We start from the raw sequence: 21,138 nt of genomic DNA, 5'->3' as shown, positions 1-21,138 counted from the left end.
AACGCCTGGAGGAGCTGGGCCATCCAAGGAGGTGGTGTCCCTTGTGCCTCTGTAGCCACTGTCTGTGCTGAGGTTGGAGCTGGAGGATCTCCTGTCGTCGTCTTTGTGGCCCTCTTATTTGCCGGCCGTGTCTGCCTATTCTGGGCTGCAGGTCCAGGGCGGGTAGGCTTGTGTTTTGGCATCTAACCGACTGAGGAGAGAGCATCTTTGATCGTAAGGACTGGCTTAAACAGCCCATAACCGAGCTTACTACAGGCTGCTGGTGCCCAGGCAACTGGAATAAAAATGGTTAAAACAACCAGGCTGTTGGCGCTCAGGCAACTGGAATTAAAGTGGTTAACACAACCAGGCTGTTGGCGCTCAGGCAACTGGAATTAAAGTGGTTAACACAACCAGGCTGTTGGTGCTCAGGCAACTGGAATTAACGTGGTTAAAACAACCAGGCTGTTGGTGCTCAGGCAACTGGAATTAAAGTGGTTAACACAACCAGGCTGTTGGTGCTCAGGCAACTGGAAATAAAGTGGTTAACGCAACCAGGCTGTTGGCGCTCAGGCAACTGGAATTAAAGTGGTTAACACAACCAGGCTGTTGGTGCTCAGGCAACTGGAATTAAAGTGGTTAACACAACCAGGCTGTTGGTGCTCAGGCAACTGGAATTAAAGTGGTTAAAACAACCAGGCTGTTGGTGCTCAGGCAACTGGAATTAAAGTGGTTAACACAACCAGGCTGTTGGCGCTCAGGCAACTGGAAATAAAGTGGTTAACACAACCAGGCTGTTGGCGCTCAGGCAACTGGAAATAAAGTGGTTAACACAACCAGGATGTTGGTGCTCAGGCAACTGGAAATAAAGTGGTTAACACAACCAGGATGTTGGTGCTCAGGCAGCTGGAAATAAAGTGGTTAACACAACCAGGATGTTGGTGCTCAGGCAACTGGAAATAAAGTGGTTAACACAACCAGGCTGTTGGCGCTCAGGCAACTGGAAATAAAGTGGTTAACACAACCAGGATGTTGGTGCTCAGGCAACTGGAATTAAAGTGGTTAAAACAACCAGGCTGTTGGTGCTCAGGCAACTGGAATTAAAGTGGTTAAAACAACCAGGCTGTTGGTGCTCAGGCAACTGGAATTAAAGTGGTTAACACAACCAGGCTGTTGGTGCTCAGGCAACTGGAATTAAAGTGGTTAACGCAACCAGGCTGTTGGTGCTCAGGCAACTGGAATAAAAGTGGTTAAAACAACCAGGCTGTTGGTGCTCAGGCAACTAGAATTAAAGCGGTAAAAACAACCAGGCTGTTGGTGCTCAGGCACTGGAATTAAAGTGGTTAACGCAACCAGGCTGTTGGTGCTCAGGCAACTGGAATAAAAGTGGTTAAAACAACCAGGCTGTTGGTGCTCAGGCAACTGGAATTAAAGTGGTTAAAACAACCAGGCTGTTGGTGCTCAGGCAACTGGAATAAAAGTGGTTAAACTGAGTTTCATGCAGAAAAGTGTGTGGCTGTGTTTCAAGCGCACTCAAAATGGCTGTGTTTCAAGCACCTAAAAATTGTGGCTGTGTTTCAAGCGCACATAAACTGGCTGTGTTTCAAGCACAGAAAAGTTGTGGCTGTGTCTCAAGCGCACGCAAAATGGCTGTGTTTCAAGCACATACAATTTTGGCTGTGATTCAAGCACATACAAATTGTGGCTGTGTTTCAAGCGCACATAAACTGGCTGTGTTTCAAGCGCAGCAAACTGGTGGCTGTGTTTCAAGCGCACACAAAACAAACGATTGAAGCTGTGGCTGCTGGTGCCCAGGCAACTGGAATTAAAGTGGTTAAGCCAGGAGGCTGTTGGTGCTCAGGCAACTGGAATTAAAGTGGTTTAAACCCAGGCTGTTGGTGCTCAGGCAACTGGAATTAAAGTGGTTAAAACAATGAGGCTGTTGGTGCTCACGCAACTGAAATAAACGTGGTTAAACTGAGTTTCATGCAGAAAAACGTGTGGCTGTGTTTCAAGCGCACTCACAATGGCTGTGTTTCAAGCACATACAAATTGTGGCTGTGTTTCAAGCGCACATAAACTGGCTGTGTTTCAAGCCAGAAAAGTTGTGGCTGTGTCTCAAGCGCACGCAAAATGGCTGTGTTTCAAGCACATAAAAATTGTGGCTGTGTTTCAAGCACATAAAAATTGTGGCTGTGTTTCAAGCGCACATAAACTGGCTGTGTTTCAAGCGCAGCAAACTGGTGGCTGTGTTTCAAGCGCACACAAAACAAGCAATTGGAGCTGTGGCTGCTGGTGCTCCGGCAACTGGAATTAAAGTGGTTAAAACAATGAGGCTGTTGGTGCTCAGGCAACTGGAGTTAAAGTGGTTAAAACAATGAGGCTGTTGGTGCTCAGGCAACTGGAGTTAAAGTGGTTAAAACAACCTGGCTGTTGGTGCTCAGGCAACTGGAGTTAAAGTGGTTAAAACAACCAGGATGTTGGTGCTCAGGCAACTGGAAATAAAGTGGTTAAAACAACCAGGCTGTTGGTGCTCAGGCAACTGGAATTAAAGTGGTTAAAACAACCAGGCTGTTGGTGCTCCGGCAACTGGAATTAAAGTGGTTAAAACAATGAGGCTGTTGGTGCTCAGGCAACTGGAGTTAAAGTGGTTAAAACAACCTGGCTGTTGGTGCTCAGGCAACTGGAGTTAAAGTGGTTAAAACAACCAGGATGTTGGTGCTCAGGCAACTGGAAATAAAGTGGTTAAAACAAAAGTGGCTGCTGGTGCTCAGGCACTGGACTAGGCTGTTGGGATTAAAGTGGTTGAAGCAAATGCGTTTAAAGCAATAGGCCACTGTGGCTGTGTTTCAGGCGCACAACAACAACAAACGAGTGTAACTGCAAGTGTGTTTTGAGCCATAGAAAAACACCTTGGCTGTGTTTCAAGCGCAGAAAACGTGTGGCTGTGTATCCAGCGCACCCAAAAACATTTAGAGAAAAACATCATCATTATGCATGTCCCCCCACATATAATTCTATTAGATTGCACATGTGTCATAAACATGAACCTGACTCAAGTCACCCGATGACCGCTGGCTTCAGACGCCCCAAGCGTCCATCGCCCCTGCAACGCCACACGAAATATCAGGTGTAGCCCTGGCTAAAAATAGCCGCAGGTCTGAGCCTCCACCGTGTAACCTGTCTGAAAGAAGGTCGCTGGACGCAGGGGCCAGTGCTGCTGCGAGAGTCTGCACTGCAACAAAGCGCCTTGCTAAGCAGCTGCCATGAGTTGCTCAGAATCACAATAGCCCGCTCAGAGAAAAGTCGCTCTGGATTGGTCTATGCAACGGGCTCACAACGAGGCAAATCGCTTCACGATGGCGACGAAGAAAGCACGATTGCTGCGAGATATGAAAAAAGTTGTACTTCTTAAACTAGTAGACGATTCGGTCAGTGAAATCGTCAGAGAGAATGTAGTTATGATGGGAAATTTAGCTGGGGTAGTCCCTGAACCTTGAAAAGCGGTGGATCCCTCGGGTCACGTCGAACACCACGTCGAGAAGATCGAAACACGCTACACGGCATCGCAGTGTAAACACCGCCGCCATCTTGGATAACGCGGCGGGCGGTGGGTGGCAACAAACCGTAACGTAATGCAAGTCAGCACTGTGTTCCATCAGCCTGGCGTTAATATCTTGAGCCCAGGCGTGATAGCGTTGCTTTATTGTGGCCGATAAGCCCCGCGATCCTCTGTAATCGGCGGTTGGCATGAAGCGAGGCAGAATGCCGCAAACCACAACTTTTTTAACTTTGTAAACCCCATGAAGGAGGCAAGCAAATGCCAGCATCGTCAAGGCAAACTCCTCAGCATCCATAGTTTCTGAAAACCTGAAATCATTTCCCCCAAGTTGCAAGATCACTACATCAGGTCTAGTGCGAAACATCTTTTGTAAGTAGTTGGATCCGGCGCCATCTTTTCCCACCAATTGCTGGAGGCGTAAGCCTCCCCTGCCGACAATGTTAACATACATTTGGCTATTAAGTTTGAAATCGGGACGCATGCGAGGATCGCATTCCGACTTAATGCATTCCAGCAACGTCTGCAAATGGAATGACCAAAACCCAATGAGGGCCCCAAAGGGGGGGGGGGGGGGTATCATCACGATCACGGGAAGGGAAATTTTAGCTTTCACGATCACAGTTACCTTGATTTTTGTTTTCACGATCACGAACACCAGTGGCAAATCACGGTCACGGTAAAAGTTGCAGGTACAGAAAGCACGTGTCAAAGTAAACACAACCACACAGTAATTCGCTCCTCTGGATCTATTGTTTATTCAACACAAAGTGACAACTGTTGCACTTTTGTATTAGTTTTTATAAATTCTCTTTCATTCACACATAGAAATACATATCATGATTTGTAATCAGTAACAAGAATGTTGTTTTCATTGTTTTTTCTCTCGCTCTCTCTCTCTCTCTCTCATACAGACACTCACAGGAATATACACTCCAGAGGCGGAGCAGTTAAGCCAGAGGGCGGGGGGGGGGGGGGTTACAACCTGGGGTCCAGGGCAAGGCCCCGTTTGGGGGGTCTGGGGGGCTTAGCCCCCCAGAAGCTGAAGAGATTTAGCTTTTTTATGAACAATTTATGGCTTATCCTTGATTTTAAACATGATCAACTGGTGTCAACAGCCACTCATTATTTCTTTTAAAGTTAATATTATTTTTATTTATTTTTTTGACAGCCGGGGGGGGGGGGTTCCGGAACCCCTGTAACACCCCCCCTAATCCGCCCCTGCACTCACGCACATTCAACTCCCACACCCTCACTCACACACATGAATATATATACTTGCACAATTTCACATTTCCAGAGCTAAATCTTTTTAACCCATTTTCTCAAAAACTATTGGGTGGATTGAAATTAAAGTACATGTATGCGTGATGGTAGAGTCTATAATAACAAAATCCCCAACAAACATGACTTTGGTCGAATTTGACATGAGGATCAAGTGACCCAAACTGGCACGTCTCCCCGCCATAGTTCCTGAATTTAACCCATTGTTGATAAGTTTACAGGCGCTAAAATAAATCCAATCTTAATGCAAAGAAGCGACAATTAGAACCTATGCCAAACCGGCACGGTTGGCCTAGTGGTAAGGCGTCCGCCCCGTGATCGGGAGGTCGTGGGTTCGAACCCCGGCCGGGTCATACCTAAGACTTTAAAATTGGCAATGTAGTGGCTGCTCCGCCTGGCGTCTGGCATTATGGGTTTAGTGCTAGGGCTGGTTGGTCCGGTGTCAGAATAATGTGACTGGGTGCATGAGACATGAAGCTTGTGCTGCGACTTCTGTCTTGTGTGTGGCGCACGTTAAATGTCAAAGCAGCACCGCCCTGATATGGCTCTTCGTGGTCAGCTGGGCGTTAAGCAAACAAACAAAAATCTATGCCAAGCGTGTCCACGTTGCTGAGATGAAAAACACATTTCTAGTTTCGGTTTTGGCTACACGCAGACTCGATCAGACTCGAGCCAGTCGAGGTCACACTGAGCGAGTGACAGCCGGACGTGGTAATATCGACAATGTCAATGATCTCAATCAATCTCAAAGATCTTAAACAAATTTCAAGATCTTTGCCTACATTCAGAACAGTCATAGAGCAACATAGACAGGGCCGGACTAGGGGGGGGGGGGGGTTACAGGAGTTGCGCAACCCCCCCCCTGGCTTAAGCATGTACCTCCCAAACGCTTGTTTTGTTTGTTTGTGGGGGAGGGAGGGGGGGGGTTGCATCTGGATCATCATGAAATCCGAGGAGAAATCGCATCTCTCACGCCCTTTCGAAAGACATTTTTCTTCAACGATTTTTGTGATGAAAAGTATGAGTCCTTTCAATCTCAATTCTTCTTCATTGCCTATACAGCTTGCTGTCGAATTTACCTTTTTCGTTCAAGGAGAGGCTTCCTTTCCCTCCAGAAACATCAAAAAACGTTCAGCTTCAAGCAACCCCCACAAGGGGGCTTTGCCCCCTGGTCCCCCACCAAGGGGCTTCGCCCCCTGGACCCCCATCTGTAACCCCCCCCCCTAGTACTTACCTAGTCCGGCCCTAATAGATCAACATGCCTTGACATTTCGTCTTCGGAAAGACGGACCCGTAGCCTGACCTTTCCACCAAGGAAGGCATTCTCGCCGCCTGCTTTGGTCTGGCTTGAATCCACAAAATATAACAGAAGTTCGATGACAGTACCGCTGCACGCCATTTTTGATCTTCGAATTCGAATTTGACTGAATGCACTCAAAACTTTAGCACGAAGCCCTTCCATTGGATGAAGTTTGGCAGACTTTTGCAATTCGCCTTCTGATTGGATCTCTTTTTTGTGATTGGTTCTCTTAAAGGGAAGCAATCGCTGTCAAAATCATATTTCTGAATGTGTTGTTGCTTCCCTTCAATCGGGATTAGCTCCTTGACGAATAGAGGATCATACTCACAGAGTGATACAGCTGTGAACAAATGTACGTTGAAAATAAAATGCTTTGCAATAATGCCCATCACAATCACGAAAACAAATGACAATCACGATCACGAGACTTGATTTTTTTGTCATCACGGATCACGGGCAAAGTCCCATCACGATCACAAAAATGGAAATTTTGGCAATCACGGTCACAGAAAGGTCAAAAAACACCAATCACGATCACGATTTTAAACCCTTTGGGGCCCTCCCCAATGCTTGTAACATCGTAAAAAACCGTCACGGAAATAAAAATGTTCACCAAATACAAAAACTTGACCTTTCAGCTTGCTGGAATCTTGCGTAGTGATGCTAAGCTAAGCTCTGTGCGGGGCACTGTCCGCCGCATCGGTCAGTTCCAGCGGTCCGCTACGAGCCAATCAAAGAAAGGCGCATGCAATCACACAAACTGCCCATCGCCACGCGATTTTTTTAGTTTTTTTTAAAGATTTTCATCACATATTTTTATTCTTCACACAAAAGACAGTAATTTTGCTCAACCAACTTAAAGTCAACACATTTCCCTGAACAGGTAACACTGAAAGCATGCCAGAGGTGAGGGTTGAGAACATGTTCCAGGGATTCGAAAAATTCGCAGCATTTCGTTTTTTTCCGTAAACAACAATTACCACTGTAAACCCTTTCACGCAGAGTCGAATTTTTTCTTCTTTACTTTTCAAATACATGTATTACAACACAACAACAGCACCACTATCGTAAACAACAAGTATAACAAAAAACATGCATTCACGATACACGACATTTCAAATCTGTCTGTGAGGAAATATATATAGGTTACACACTCCGAGTTCTGATTATCTTGCATATTTTCCCGAGGGTCGATTTTCATGTATTACCGAGCCTTTGGGGAGGTAATACATAAAAATCGACCCGAGGGAAAATATGCAAGATATTCAGGACGAGGTGTGTAAGCTATTTATCCCATTACTCCGACGTTTTCATTAAAAACACTTACTTTTTCCACTAAAACCTGCCCGTGCCTGTTTTCAGCTTGCCAAAAGCCTCCGCAGTCGAAATTTATGTCAATGAAATCATGCGCAAAGCTAGTTCCCATTTGTCAGCATAATGGACGGCGTCATTCGACTTGTATGTGGACATTCAGTCATTCATATTGTTTATAAAAAGGTCTGCTATCTGCTTTTACATTTTGAAAGTCATTTTAAAAATATCCATGTGTATATTTGACATCGGCTTTCGTTATACTCAATTCGGCATACCGGGTTTATATTTTTACCAGAATTGCGCACGATAATGGCAGCGCAACAAATTCAGTTCGGGCCGTGCTGGTTTGATCGTTGACCCAAGTATGTTCGCATGCAGTGTTACTGTTTGTCAGTCGGGGATAGAAATGTTGGCTGTCATCGCGCTGTTCTGTTTTGGTTTTCACACGTGGATCACTTACATATTCAGTCGTCGGGTTTAGGTGAGCCAAAGCTTCAATACTTCGCCTGTTGTAGATGTTAAGCAATAAAGCTTGGAAGTTGTATGTCGGCACTGAGAGTCGGTCGCGGTAGCCTACATCGCTTTCTACTTTGTCCCGGTCTTGAGTTTGAACACCTACGGTTGGATACATCTAACACCTCACATCCTCTTCTCTTCCCCATATATCTTAACTGTATCTCCAACTTCTTTTCGTCTTCTTCTTTTCATTTTGGTGCCACTCCCTCATTTGTCGCTGAACACGAGTTGACTCGACTCGGATTCACACAAGCCCGTTTAGCAGACGACAGTTCAAACAGTCTTGAACATCACGGCTGCAAGCAGATTCAGCTATCAATCGAAGCAATACACTTAAAGCCAAAGCAAATAACCAAAATTAATGAGAAAACCTAACGTTTGATTTGACTTCATGGTGAGTCTTCTGATAATTTGTTTGGCGTTGGAAATGGAATGGATCTCAACGGGTTCCCAGCTACGACAACTTTTCCAGAGTTATGCACCGCAGGCATGCCTTCGACAATCGATGTCAGTTTCAGATTGAGTTTTAGAACTACCAGGTGACTGGGTTGTGTTTTGATTGCTTTTTCTCTCTCTCTCTCTCTCTCTCTCTCTCTCTCTCTCTCTCTCTCTCTCTCTCTCTCTCTCTCTCTCTCTCTCTCTCTCTCTCTCTCTCTCTCTCTCTCTCTCTCTCTCTCTCTCTCTCTCTCTCTCTCTCTCTATTTTTGTTTGTTTGTTTAGTCTGTTAATCGTTTGCTTGTTTGTCGTTTGTTTTTATTACTTCTTTAATTGATATTCCAACATTTTTAAAACGTATTACCTTTAGATTAAACCCTCCCATGGGCGAGGGGTGGATGTAAAAAAGCACCTGTTTGCTTATGCCATTACCCTCGTAAATAAAGAATTTAACAGTGCAGGAATTTATTGGACAGTCCGGCCGTTTCGAACAGATAAACATGTAAAGTGAAAACAAAATCGATACGTCTACTCGTCTCTCTCTCTCTCTCTCTTTCTCTCTCTTTCTCTCTCTCTCTCTCTCTCTCTCTCTCTCTCTCTCTCTCTCCCCCCCTCTCTCTCTCACTCTCCCCCTCTCTCTCACTTTCCCCCTCCCTCCCTCCCTCTCTCCTCCCTATCTCTTACTCGCTAACACCATCAATATTATATATGTATTCTAAAACTGATTTTTGTTTTGATGTACAATTTTCATTCAATTTTCTTTTCATGTTTACTTGCTTTTCATTTAAACTGTACCCTCCCCAATCACATAATTCACCTCCCCCTCCTTCCTTCCTTTACTGTCTTTCTTTATCATCATTATGCAACGTTCATTACGTTATTAATAGATTTGGTTTATTGAGACAAATTTTTCAGCCGTTACCGCCTTATGTTGTACTGTCATGCAGGAACACCACTATAAGCTTCTAGCTTGTTGCTGTTTCTGTGAACTTTGTACACATGTCATGATTGTAACCTTTGTTAAAATAAACTTATGTTTAAACCAAATAAAGAATTTGTCAATGCATTAATATTGTCATTGTCATTGTCATTGTCATTCTCTCTCTCTCTCTCTCTCTCTCTCTCTCTCTCTCTCTCTCTCTCTCTCTCTCTCTCTCTCTCTCACCCTCTCGCTCTCGCTCTCTCTCTCTCTCTCTCTCTCTCTCTCTCTCTCTCTCTCTCTCTCTCTCTCTCTCTCTCTCTCTCTCTCTCTCTCACGGTTCTGTGTAGATGGCTGTCTGTGTAAACATTAGGGAGTATCGTCCCTTGATCCCACTCGCGATAACTCGTTGAACATGCCTTTGACCATGCAGTCGCTTCAGCCAGCGAAATATCTCGACTCCGCTCTTTAAGTATTTCACGAAGTGTTTAATACGCGCTTCTATATATATACGACTAGTGTCTGTGTGTCTGTGTGTGTGTCTGTCTGTGCGCGATGCACGGCCAAAGTTCTCAATGGATCTGCTTCAAATCTGGTGGGCATATTCAGGTACACCCGGTACAGGACACAACCTGGTCGATATTTCAACACGTGCTCTCAGCGCGCAGCGCTGAACCGATTTTGGTTCCACCTCAGCTATTTTGGTTCCACCTCAGCTACCCGGGCCCCCATACCGACACACCAAAGCCAAAGTTCTCGGTGGATCTTTTTCAAATTTGGACACCGTATTCAGCTACACCCCGGACACAATATCATCGATGAGATATTTCAACACGTGCTCTCAGCGCGCAGCGCTGAACTGATTTTGGTTTTTGTGTTCATTTCACCATTATAAGTAACTCTTCCTTATCTTCTCATCTTCTCCATGTTTTCAGCGTTTACCTCCCTTCCTTCGTATGGTGCACTTTTGTATGAAGAGGGCATCTTCGGATATTCCCCGTTCTGTCACTATTTTTAGAAGGTCACCGCAGTGTCCAGAACGTAAATTGGACCCGTAAATTATCCTCACTGTAAAAGTGCAAAGGTCGAATCAATTTATAGCCACGCGAAAAATACACTGTCATCTATCTCTCTATAGATACGGCTTCTCTGTGTTTGTGTGTGTGTGTGTGTGTGTGTGTGTGTGTGTGTGTGTGTGTGTGTGTGTGTCTATGTGAGGAACACCTGTGCATTGTTCAGTTCTGTTTGTGATGTGGTCTGGCGGCATTTGTGTAATTTTATGTTTATATGTCACCAGTTAATCTCATCCGGCACATCCGTATCATTTCTCTGGGTCCCCTCTCACGTAGGGGTCCGGGGAAATGAACTGGCGGATGTCGCTGCCAAAGAAGCGGCAGAATCTAGCCCAGCTAACACTAACATCGGCTACTCAGTAACCGAGTTCTACAGTAAAATCCGTAAACTCATTCGAAGTCAGTACGTAACATCTCTGTCCTATCAACCCATTGATATGAACGATCTACACCCCGATCTCCCAACAAACCTCCTCACTATCTTCAGACGCCTCCGTGCCGGCGGCTGCCGCTTCCATATCTTTAACAAGTCCTGCCATTGTGGAGAACCCTATTCATTTCAACACATTTTCGCTCCATGCGCTACAAATAGAATTACCTTTAAAACCTTATATGACCATATGCAGCTCCATGGTCTGAGTCCCCAGGATTATCTGCGCAGTAGCAGTTCTCTAGGCTGGTCACACAGCTTGCTGCTGTGCCGACTGGTCAGGGACTCGGACATGGGGCTGTGGGTATAACTAAGCCCAGATTATCACATCAGCGTGTTTCAGTTTGAGGTCGAGTGGCTCCCGCCATCCCTCCTGATTCCAGCGACTACCTTCTAGACAACATATCCTCACCCAAGGCCCATTAGTCGCCAAACTGTACATATTGTTTTTATTACCACGGCCTTCGTGGCTTACATCTTAATCCTTTTATTTGTAAAAAGTTTTGAGATTTATTGTTCGTGTTCCTCTTACTTGCTCATCTATTTGGTTTTATTGGTGATCCTGAAAGGTTCCACTTTTTAACTCGATTTGAAATAAAATAAAAATAATATTACAAGCCCGTTATTCAAGATATAGAATACAGACTTATAATTCTTACCAAGAAACATCTTAACTACTTTTCATTTTAACAAATTCCACAGAGCATTATCAACTCAACCCCACCCCCTGCCCTCCTCTCCTTATTTTTTGTTTCTTTCTTTCCTCTTTTTGAAAGCGGACAAACACTCAAGTCCTTAATGGCTCAAAACCGTAGGACTTTTAATATTAATTTTAACGTAATTTTATGTACTGGCCTTCCTTTGAGAAGCCATAACAGTTCAAAAGGGCTTAGAGATAAGCTCTAACTTGCTCAGTCCTGTTTGAGTGGAGTTCGCCTCCAAAGGTGATTAACACGGTTACATTCGTCGACAAGGATGGGACTCGATATGGTCAGGAATGGCATTATGGCCACTGAATCATTTTCATGCTGTTCCCATTCCACGAATCTGGGAGGGACCTAAGCTTGGCGGGTCCATTGTTCGGACCCGGCGAAGCCGGCGTACGGCTCTAAGTACTTCTTCCCGGCGAAGCCGGCTACCCGGCGAAGCGGGTATTCATTCTAGTGCGCATATATACGAACACCTACAGGCACACACATGCGCGACCACACTCACACACACACACACACACACACCACACACACACACACACACACACATCACACACACCTCACACACACACACACACACACACACACACACACACACACGCACACACACACACACACCACGACCCTCGTCTCGATTCCCCCTCTGTTAAAACACTTCTTGTGTCCGCGGAACACGGGTGTGTAACGTAGAAATAGTCCGTAGAAGTAGGCCAACACACACACACACACACACACACACACACACGCACACAGATACACATAAGCCCTCACACACACACCAACACATACACACAAATTAATGCGTACGTGCGGGCGTGTGTACGTGAGTGAGTGAGTGAGTGAGAGTGCATTGCAATGAGAAATCCGTGGGAGGTAATATACTGCGTGGTTCGTCACGCTAGGTGGTTTCACTGAAATACTTTGAGCGTTTGCAAAGCCATTACTCAGGGCCGGACTACCGGGGGGGTTATGGGGGTTGCGCAACCCCCCCCCCCCCCCCCTAGCCTGAACATGTACCTTACTTATTTAAAACATTTTTTATTATTGCTTATTGTATGCCGTTTCATGCAAGGAGCGACCATTTTCTTATCTCAGAATATGACCTACCCATCAGCTTCAGGGGGCTTCGCCCCCTGACCCCCACAAGGGGCTCTGCCCCTTGACCCCGCCCAGGGGCGGACAACGGTTTCTAGGGTTTCCGGACCCACCTTATAAATATAAAAATATAAAAATATAAAAATATTGAATGAGGTATGCATTTCTTTATTTTACATTGAGTTTCAATTTTGGGGGTTATAATCAGTGACAAAATCTTCTGCCTGAAACTGGTAATGATCATCCTCAGAATGCACCAGATTGCACCATTTTGCATCCTTTTTTTCAAAATTTTCCGGGGGGGCATGCCCCCCGACCCCCCTAGATAGCTAGACGCTTCGCGCCGTCGGCTCGGCGCTTTGCGCCTTCACACCCATATCTTCACAATATACTTTTGACCCCCCCCCCCCCATAAAATGAACTGATCCGCCCCTGCCGCCAGGGGGGATATCCCCCTGGACCACCTCTAGCGACCACCCCCCTCCTCTTAGCCTAGTCCGGCCCTGATTACCGTGAAGTAACAGAGCATGAACGGTCAATACTGCACAAAAACACATTCATACATTTGCGTTTCAAAGGACGGTCTTTTTAGCACTACGCTAGCGAAGCCTATTTTCTAAAAAGATTACATTTACTTTAAGGCGCAGAAACTCTGGAACATTCATCGTTCATTACGGGCTGAATGATTGCGATCGCTAGTGGAGAATTATAAATACAAAGAAAAAGAAAAAAAAAAAAAAAAGAAAACTCTGAGTGCTTAGAGAGAAAATAATTAAGGTTTATTCTTTGGCTCTTCCATATTATGGATCGACTTTGTCAGTGCGATACCACCAGCTTTGATTGATCAGGCAACAAAGACATCAAAGCCCATGATATGGAAGAGCCAAACAAAAAACCTTAATCATTTTCTCTCTAAGCATTCAGGTAGGATCTTTTCAAGTAAGGTGTTATTTAGTGCCTCCAGATATTAAATAGCGCACAGTGGGGTGTGCACGTTAACGATCCCACGATTGACAAAAGGGTCTTTCCTGGCAAAATTGTATAGGCATAGTTTAAAAAAATGTCCACCAAATACCCGTGTGACTTGGAATAATAGGCCGTCAAAAGTAACTATTCGCCGTAATGGCTTGAGATGTACTGGCCGATGTGAATGCGTGATATATTGTGTAAAAAAATCCATCTCACACGGCAGAAATTAATAATTATGTAAAGCGCTTAGAGAACGTCAAGCGCAATATAAATCAAATAAATAAATAAATGGGACAAGCGTGTGTGTGTGTGTGTGTGTGTGTGTGTGTGTGTGTGTGTATGTGTGTGTGTGTGTGTGTGTGTGTGTGCCTGTGCGTGTGCCTGTGTCTGTGTGTGGTAGTTTAAAAAAAAGTTGTTTAAGAGGTGTTTCGATGCTTTATTTCTAAATAAGGGGGGGGGGGTGGTGTTTTCATAGTGCACTCACCAACCGATTAAGTGTCTATGCGTGTCTCTTTACAAAGCCAAGATTGAATCTCAGAATGTATTTTCTTGGCAGGTACTATACTTGTTCTGAAAAGACACGCATGCAAGTGGATTGGCTAATTCAGTTATATATATCTAGGACTATTTGATTTGGTTTTATAGAATCTAATTTCATGCAAATTCTTGTAAATTTAGAGAGCACACGACACAAGTTATGAGTGTTTGACCAATTGCTAAGTTGACTGATTGTTTTCTCGCTTGCTTACCGGCACAGTTGGCCTAGTGGTAAGGCGTCCGCCTCGTGATCGGGAGGTCGTGGGTTCGAACCCCGGCCGGGTCATACCTAAGACTTTAAAATTGGTAATCTAGTGGCTGCTCCGCCTGGCGTCTGGCATTATGGGGTTAGTGCTAGGACTGGTTGGTCCGGTGTCAGAATAATGTGACTGGGTGAGACATGAAGCCTGTGCTGCGACTTCTGTCTTAATTGTGTGTGGCGCACGTTATATGTCAAAGCAGCACCGCCCTGATATGGCTCTTCGTGGTCGGCTGGGCGTTAAGCAAACAAACAAACAAACAAACAAAATGCTTGCTTGCTTGCTTGTTTACTACCTTGTTTTGATGGATGGATTGATAGATTGACTCATTGATTGATTGACCGACATTAAAGTCAATTCTACGCATGGAGAATAGAGAGAAGGATCCATGGTAATTTTAGTAACAATGATTTAGTTTGTACACATCATGTAGCAGCTTTCTAAAACCAGCAAATTAATAGAACTGACCGATAGACTTACCGCGCTGATCAATGAATATAAGAAAGTTTCAGGATTTGTGTGTATGCTTATTTGTTTGTTCGTTTGATTTTGTTCATTGTTATTTGTTTTTTGTTTTGTTTTTGTGTTTCTTTCTTTCTTTCTTTATTTCTTTCTTTCATACATAATTGATATTTCGTGATGTCATTTTGTGAACCCTGAAAATTGGTGTGGTATGCAAAACGTTACGGAAGAAAAATGGATAGCTATATAGCTTTTAAGGTCAAATGAGTCCAATTGCGAAAGAAGGTACATTCAAGCAGTTTAGATGCAAAACATATAGCCCGGATTTTATAGTATGCCTGAAATAAAAACACAGTGACGTCTCTTTACAAAGCAAGGTTTGACACCTGCCATAATATATTATTCACAACGGACTACTAACGTAGGCATTGATTAAACATGACCTGTCCTTTCTTATCTTTAGAACCCACTCGAAGAAACGGAGAAGCACGTATAGGGCCTACTGCATTTGACAGTTTAAACCTTTTTAACGGGTGTACGATTGCCCAGTTATATCACGTTCGCATTGCAGTCAGACGAAGGACGGAGAAATAAATGAATTATGAACTTTTGAGTGGTGGAGACAAACACACATAAAGACGAATACATGCGTATTTGAGTAGTCGATCGATCAGGTAAGACTTTACTTGTCGATGCCACGTGTTATTTGCAGAAGAATAGCGCGTGTTCTAATTTCTATGACACAGACATAGAACGACGGAAATTTGACCAATCAGAGCAAACCAGAGCGATGACGTCAGCTGCTCGCGGCGCGGCAGTCGAACGCAACTGAACCTTCTTGTCAGGTGACCCGCTCCACTGATATATATCGCGTTGTGAAAAAAATCGTCGATGTGGGGGGCCCGGGTAGCTCAGGTGGTAGAGCACTGGACTTGTGATCGAGAGGTCGCTGGTTCGAATCCGGGTCGGGACGGACACGGGTCAACTTTATGTGCAGACCCAGAGACGGTATCCATCTCACACCCCCGTGTCACCACAATGGCACGTTAAAGATCTTGGTCATTCTACCATAAGTGCAGATGACTGATACCACCTAAACACGCAAACATCAAAAAGCCGTGAGGGCGTAAAACTCGAATCGTATAAACCAATTCATGTCCAATATAGGCAATTAAGACCTGACGGACAATAAGCCCCTTAAAATTTACTTTTTATCGTCGATGTGTGGCCACTCGGCAAATCCCGCGCGACGCACAAAACGGCCTGCGGCGCATAGAGCGTAAAACGGCGTCCAAGTCTGGACAGGGCTTGATCGGCGGCGGTTGGCTTCAAACAAGCAAGCGCTATGCAGAACATTCGTCTGCTACGGGACACACGACCTTGCGTGACACGCTTTCGGGCTCTCTTTTTATATTTAGTCAATTTTGACTAAATATTTTAACATCGAGGGGGAATCGAAACGAAGGTCGTGGTGTATGTGCGTGTGTGCGTGCGTGTGTGCGCGTGTGTGTGTGTGTGTAGAGCGATTCAGACTAAACTACTGGACCGATCTTTATGAAATTTGATATGAGAGTTCCTGGGTATGAAATCCCCGAACGGTTTTTTTTTTCATTTTTTTAATATATGTCTTTGATGACGTCATATCCGGCTTTTCGTGAAAGTTGAGGCAGCACTGTCACGCCCTCATTTTTCAACCAAATTGGTTGAAATTTTGGTCAAGTAATCTTCGACGAAGCCCGGGGTTCGGTATTGCATTTCAGCTTGGTGGCTTAAAAATCAATTAATGACTTTGGTCATTAAATATCTGAAAATTGTAAAAAAAAATAAAAATTTATAAAACGATCCAAATTTACGTTTATCTTATTCTCCATCATTTGCTGATTCCAAAAACATATAAATATGTTATATTTGGATTAAAAACAAGCTCTGAAAATTAAATATATAAAAATTATTATCAAAATTAAATTTTCCAAATCAATTTAAAAACACTTTCATCTTATTCCTTGTCGGTTCCTGATTCCAAAAACATATAGATATGATATGTTTGGATTAAAAACACGCTCAGAAAGTTAAAACAAAGAGAGATACAGAAAAGCGTGCTATCCTTCTTAGCGCAACTACTACCCCGCTCTTCTTGTCAATTTCACTGCCTTTGCCATGAGCGGTGGCCTGACGATGCTACGAGTAAAATGGCATTGCGTTCAGTTTCATTCTGTGAGTTCGACAGCTACTTGACTAAATATTGTATTTTCGCCTTACGCGACTTGTTTCGAACTCTCAAAACTTCGGATTGCACTGATCTTGTCTTGATAAAAAAAAATATATATGATTTAAGAATGTTTGTGTAACAAGCTGTCAATTTATTATTTAGATTTTAAAAGTCAGGTCTAGCGCCAAAACAAGGCGTCCGATTTGTCTCATTGTAAATCCGGATGGCCACGCACAAATAAATTCGTTGAAAAATACTCGCTCTTTACGGAGGGCACCTAAGATGTTCTCAATCGGCCAGTGTTTAAACGAAAGGGTGTTTGTACTGCGTGTAAAAGCCAGACAGTGTCTGTGACCAGAAACTGATGGTTTACGGGAAGCTTAGTGTGCCTTTAAGTTTTTTTGTTTTTTTACATTTAGTCAAGTTATGACTAAATGTTTTAACATCGAGGGGGGAATCGAGACGAGGGTCGTGGTGTATGTGTGTGTGTGTGTGTGTGTGTGTGTGTGTGTGTGTGTGTGTGTGTGTGTGTGTGTGTGTGTGTGTGTGTGTGTGTGTGTGTGCGTGCGTGTAGAGCGATTCAGACCAAACTACTGGACCGATCTTTATGAAATTTGACATGAAAGTTCCTGGGTATGATATCCTCAGACGTTTGATTTTCATTTTTTCGATAAATGTCTTTGATGACGTCATATCCGGCTTTTCGTGAAAGTTGAGGCGGCACTGTCACGCCCTCATTTTTCAACCAAATTGGTTCAAATTTTGGTCAAGTCTTGTTCGACAAAGCCCGGACTTCGGTATTGCATTTCAGCGTGGTGGCTTAAAAATTAATTAATGACTTTGGTCATTAAAAATGTTTTTTTATAAAACGATCCAAATTTACGTTCATCTTATTCTCCATCATTTGCTGATTCCAAAAACATATAAATATGTTATATTTGGATTAACAACAAGCTCTGAAAATTAAATATATAAAAATTATTATCAAAATTAAATTTTCGAAATCAATTTAAAAACACTTTCATCTTATTCCTTGTCGGTTCCTGATTCAAAAGATATATATATATGATATGTTTGGATTAAAAACACGCTCAGAAAGTTAAAACGAAGAGAGGTACAGAAAAGCGTGCTATCGTTCTCAGCGCAACTACTACCCCGCTCTTCTTGTCAATTTCACTGCCTTTGCCGTGAGCGGTGGACTGACGATGCTACGAGTATACGGTCTTGCTGCGTTGCATTGCGTTCAGTTTCATTCTGTGAGTTCGACAGCTACTTGACTAAATGTTGTATTTTCGCCTTACGCGACTTGTTTTAATTATTGACTTGATAGATATACGCTTTCAATCAGCTCTAAAAATTAAACAAAGGGATTGTGGCCACTGCTAAACTACGCCCCCGCCCCCCTCCCTCACACACACACACACACACACACACACACACACACACACACACACACACACACACACACACACACACACACACACACACACACACACACACACACACACTCTCCCCGTAAATCGCCCAAGTTGATTGTAAATATTTGATTTCCGTGTACTCTGCCCGTTGGTCTATCCCATGTCACGTACGATCTCCTTCTCTGACGTCCTCGCACGCAGTATCCGTTAATCGATCCCCTGATGGGCGGGAATGTAGCTCAGTCGGTAGCGCGCTGGATTTGTATCCAGTTGGCCGCTGTCAGCGTGAGTTCGTCCCCACGTTCGGCGAGAGATTTATTTTTCAGTCAACTTTGTGTGCAGCCTCTCCTCGGTGTCCGAACACCCCCGTGTGTACACGCAAGCACAAGACCAAGTGCGCACAAAAAAGATCATGTAATCCATGTCAGAGTTCGGTGGGTTATGGAAACACGAAAATACCCAGCATGCTTCCTCCGAAAACGGCGTATGGCTGTCTAAATGGCGGGGTAAAAAACGGTCATACACGTAAAATTCCACTCGTGCAAAAAAAACACGAGTGTACGTGGGAGTTTCAGCCCACGAACGCAGAAGAAGAAGAAGAAGAAGATCCCCTGATAAATACATATCGAGTTTTTATACCGGTACTTGTTTATTTGGCACTCCTGACTTCTGGTAAGCTGAGACAGGTGTGAACACATATTCGTACGCAGTGTTCGCAATTCTGTTTTTATGATCACGGCTAAACAAAAAGACAGAGAAATAAATTATGGAGGTGGAGACAAAGACAGAAAAAGACTATACATGCGTACGTGAGTGGTCGATTGATCAGGTAAGACTGCACTTGTCGATGCCCATTCGTACCTTGTGATTTATGATAGTCAAACGATGTGTGCACGAACTAATTTACCAAGCTTAAAGGCACATTAAGCCTCCCGTAAACCATCACATATACTGTCAGGCTTTTACACACAGTACAAACACCCTTCCATTTGAACGCTCACCGAACGGGAACATCCTGGCTGCTTTCCGGCGAGAGTGAGACATTTTCAAAGAATTTATTTTCGTGGACTACAATCAGGCGCCTCGTTTTGGCGCAAGACCTAACTTTTAAAATCTAAATAATAAATTGACAGCTGGTTACACAAACATTCTTAAATCATAAAATAATTCTTTTTTCATCAAGACAAGATCAGTACAATTCGAAGTTTTGAAAGTTTGAAAAAAGAAAAGTCCGGAAGCAGGGTCACGCAAGGTCGTGGTTCTCGTAGCAGACGACGGTTTATGCCTATCGCCAGTTCTGCTGAACAGTCAAAAGCCATCGCTGGAGTTCTTGTGAACCACAGCCGTTTGTTTCGTGCATAGTCAGAGGTACATGATAACGTGCTATTGCAGATAAGCTCACATCGAGTCGCATTCAAATCACTAACTGACGACTACATTGTGAAAAAGGGAAACTGGATCGATCACACGGGTTCACGATGGCTCAGGGGTAAGATAAACCACGCAAAAATGAATTCTTTAAAAATTGCTCGCTCTTTACGGAGGGCACCTATGATGTTCTCAAGCGGTGAGTGTTTGAATGAAAGGGTGTTTGTACTGTGTGTAAAAGCCTGACAGTATCTGTGATGGTTTACGGGAGGCTTACTGTGCCTTTGATGTTGTCTGACCAACTCTTGCGTTGTCTTCCTCGTCTGCGTCCTCCCTCGACAGTGCCCTGCAGTATTGTTTCGGGAAGGTTGTCGTGCCTTGTGACATGGCCGAACCACATAAGTTTCCGACGCTTGATGGTTGCCAGCAGGGGTTCTTGGTGGCCCGCGATAATCTTAACCAGGTTTCGAACGTAGTCGTTGGTCTTGTGCTCTGTGTAGTGTATTCGGAGCAATGCTGTCAAGACAATTAGGCAGAGAATGTGTGACGATACCGTTATTCCTTATTTCGTGTGTGTGTGTGTGTGTGTGTGTGTGTGTGTGTGTGTGTGTGTGTGTGTGTGTGTGTGTGTGTGTGTGTGTGTGTGTGTGTGTGTGCTCATTTCATTGATGCTGTGCGTTACTGTTTTTTTTTAAAGCATGCATCAAGTTCTCTCTCTCTCTCTCTCTCTCTCTCTCTCTCTCTCTCTCTCTCTCTCTCTCTCTCTCTCTCTCTCTCTCTCTCTCTCTCACTTGTATACAAATACCACTCTCCCCCAACAGTGTGAGATCAGCAAAACACGTTTAGAATATTTTTTATTTACCAAAATTGAATATGACACAACAGAAAATTAGTACAGTTATTAAGTGATAAAGTGTTCATCTGAATTAGTAACTACAAGAAGCAGTCAAAACTTGCCTAAATGTGTTCAGAAAGACTGGGAATTGAGACGAGGGTGGTGGTGTATGTGTGTGAGTAGAGCGATTCCAGCAAAACTACTGGACAATCCTTCGTGATAAAAAAAAACAAGTCGCGTATAAGCAAAATTCCACTTCTCGTAGTTTACCGAAACTACGTGATTTGTGAGATGCGCACACCGCCGGAAACACGCCATTCCCGTACGACTTCCGGCCGCCATAGCAGCTTCTCCAAAACCGGTCTTACTTTATCAGGTTAATCCTTCCTTTTAGGGTCCTTTTTTCCTAACTTGACTGATTTATTCCTTCGGTTAACCATTTGTTTTGACCTGCGGTAAGTGTATT

This window comes from Littorina saxatilis, linkage group LG6, assembly GCF_037325665.1.
Source record: "Littorina saxatilis isolate snail1 linkage group LG6, US_GU_Lsax_2.0, whole genome shotgun sequence".
Classification (NCBI taxonomy): Eukaryota; Metazoa; Mollusca; class Gastropoda; order Littorinimorpha; family Littorinidae; genus Littorina; species Littorina saxatilis.
Note: the sequence above shows the minus strand (reverse complement) of the source record.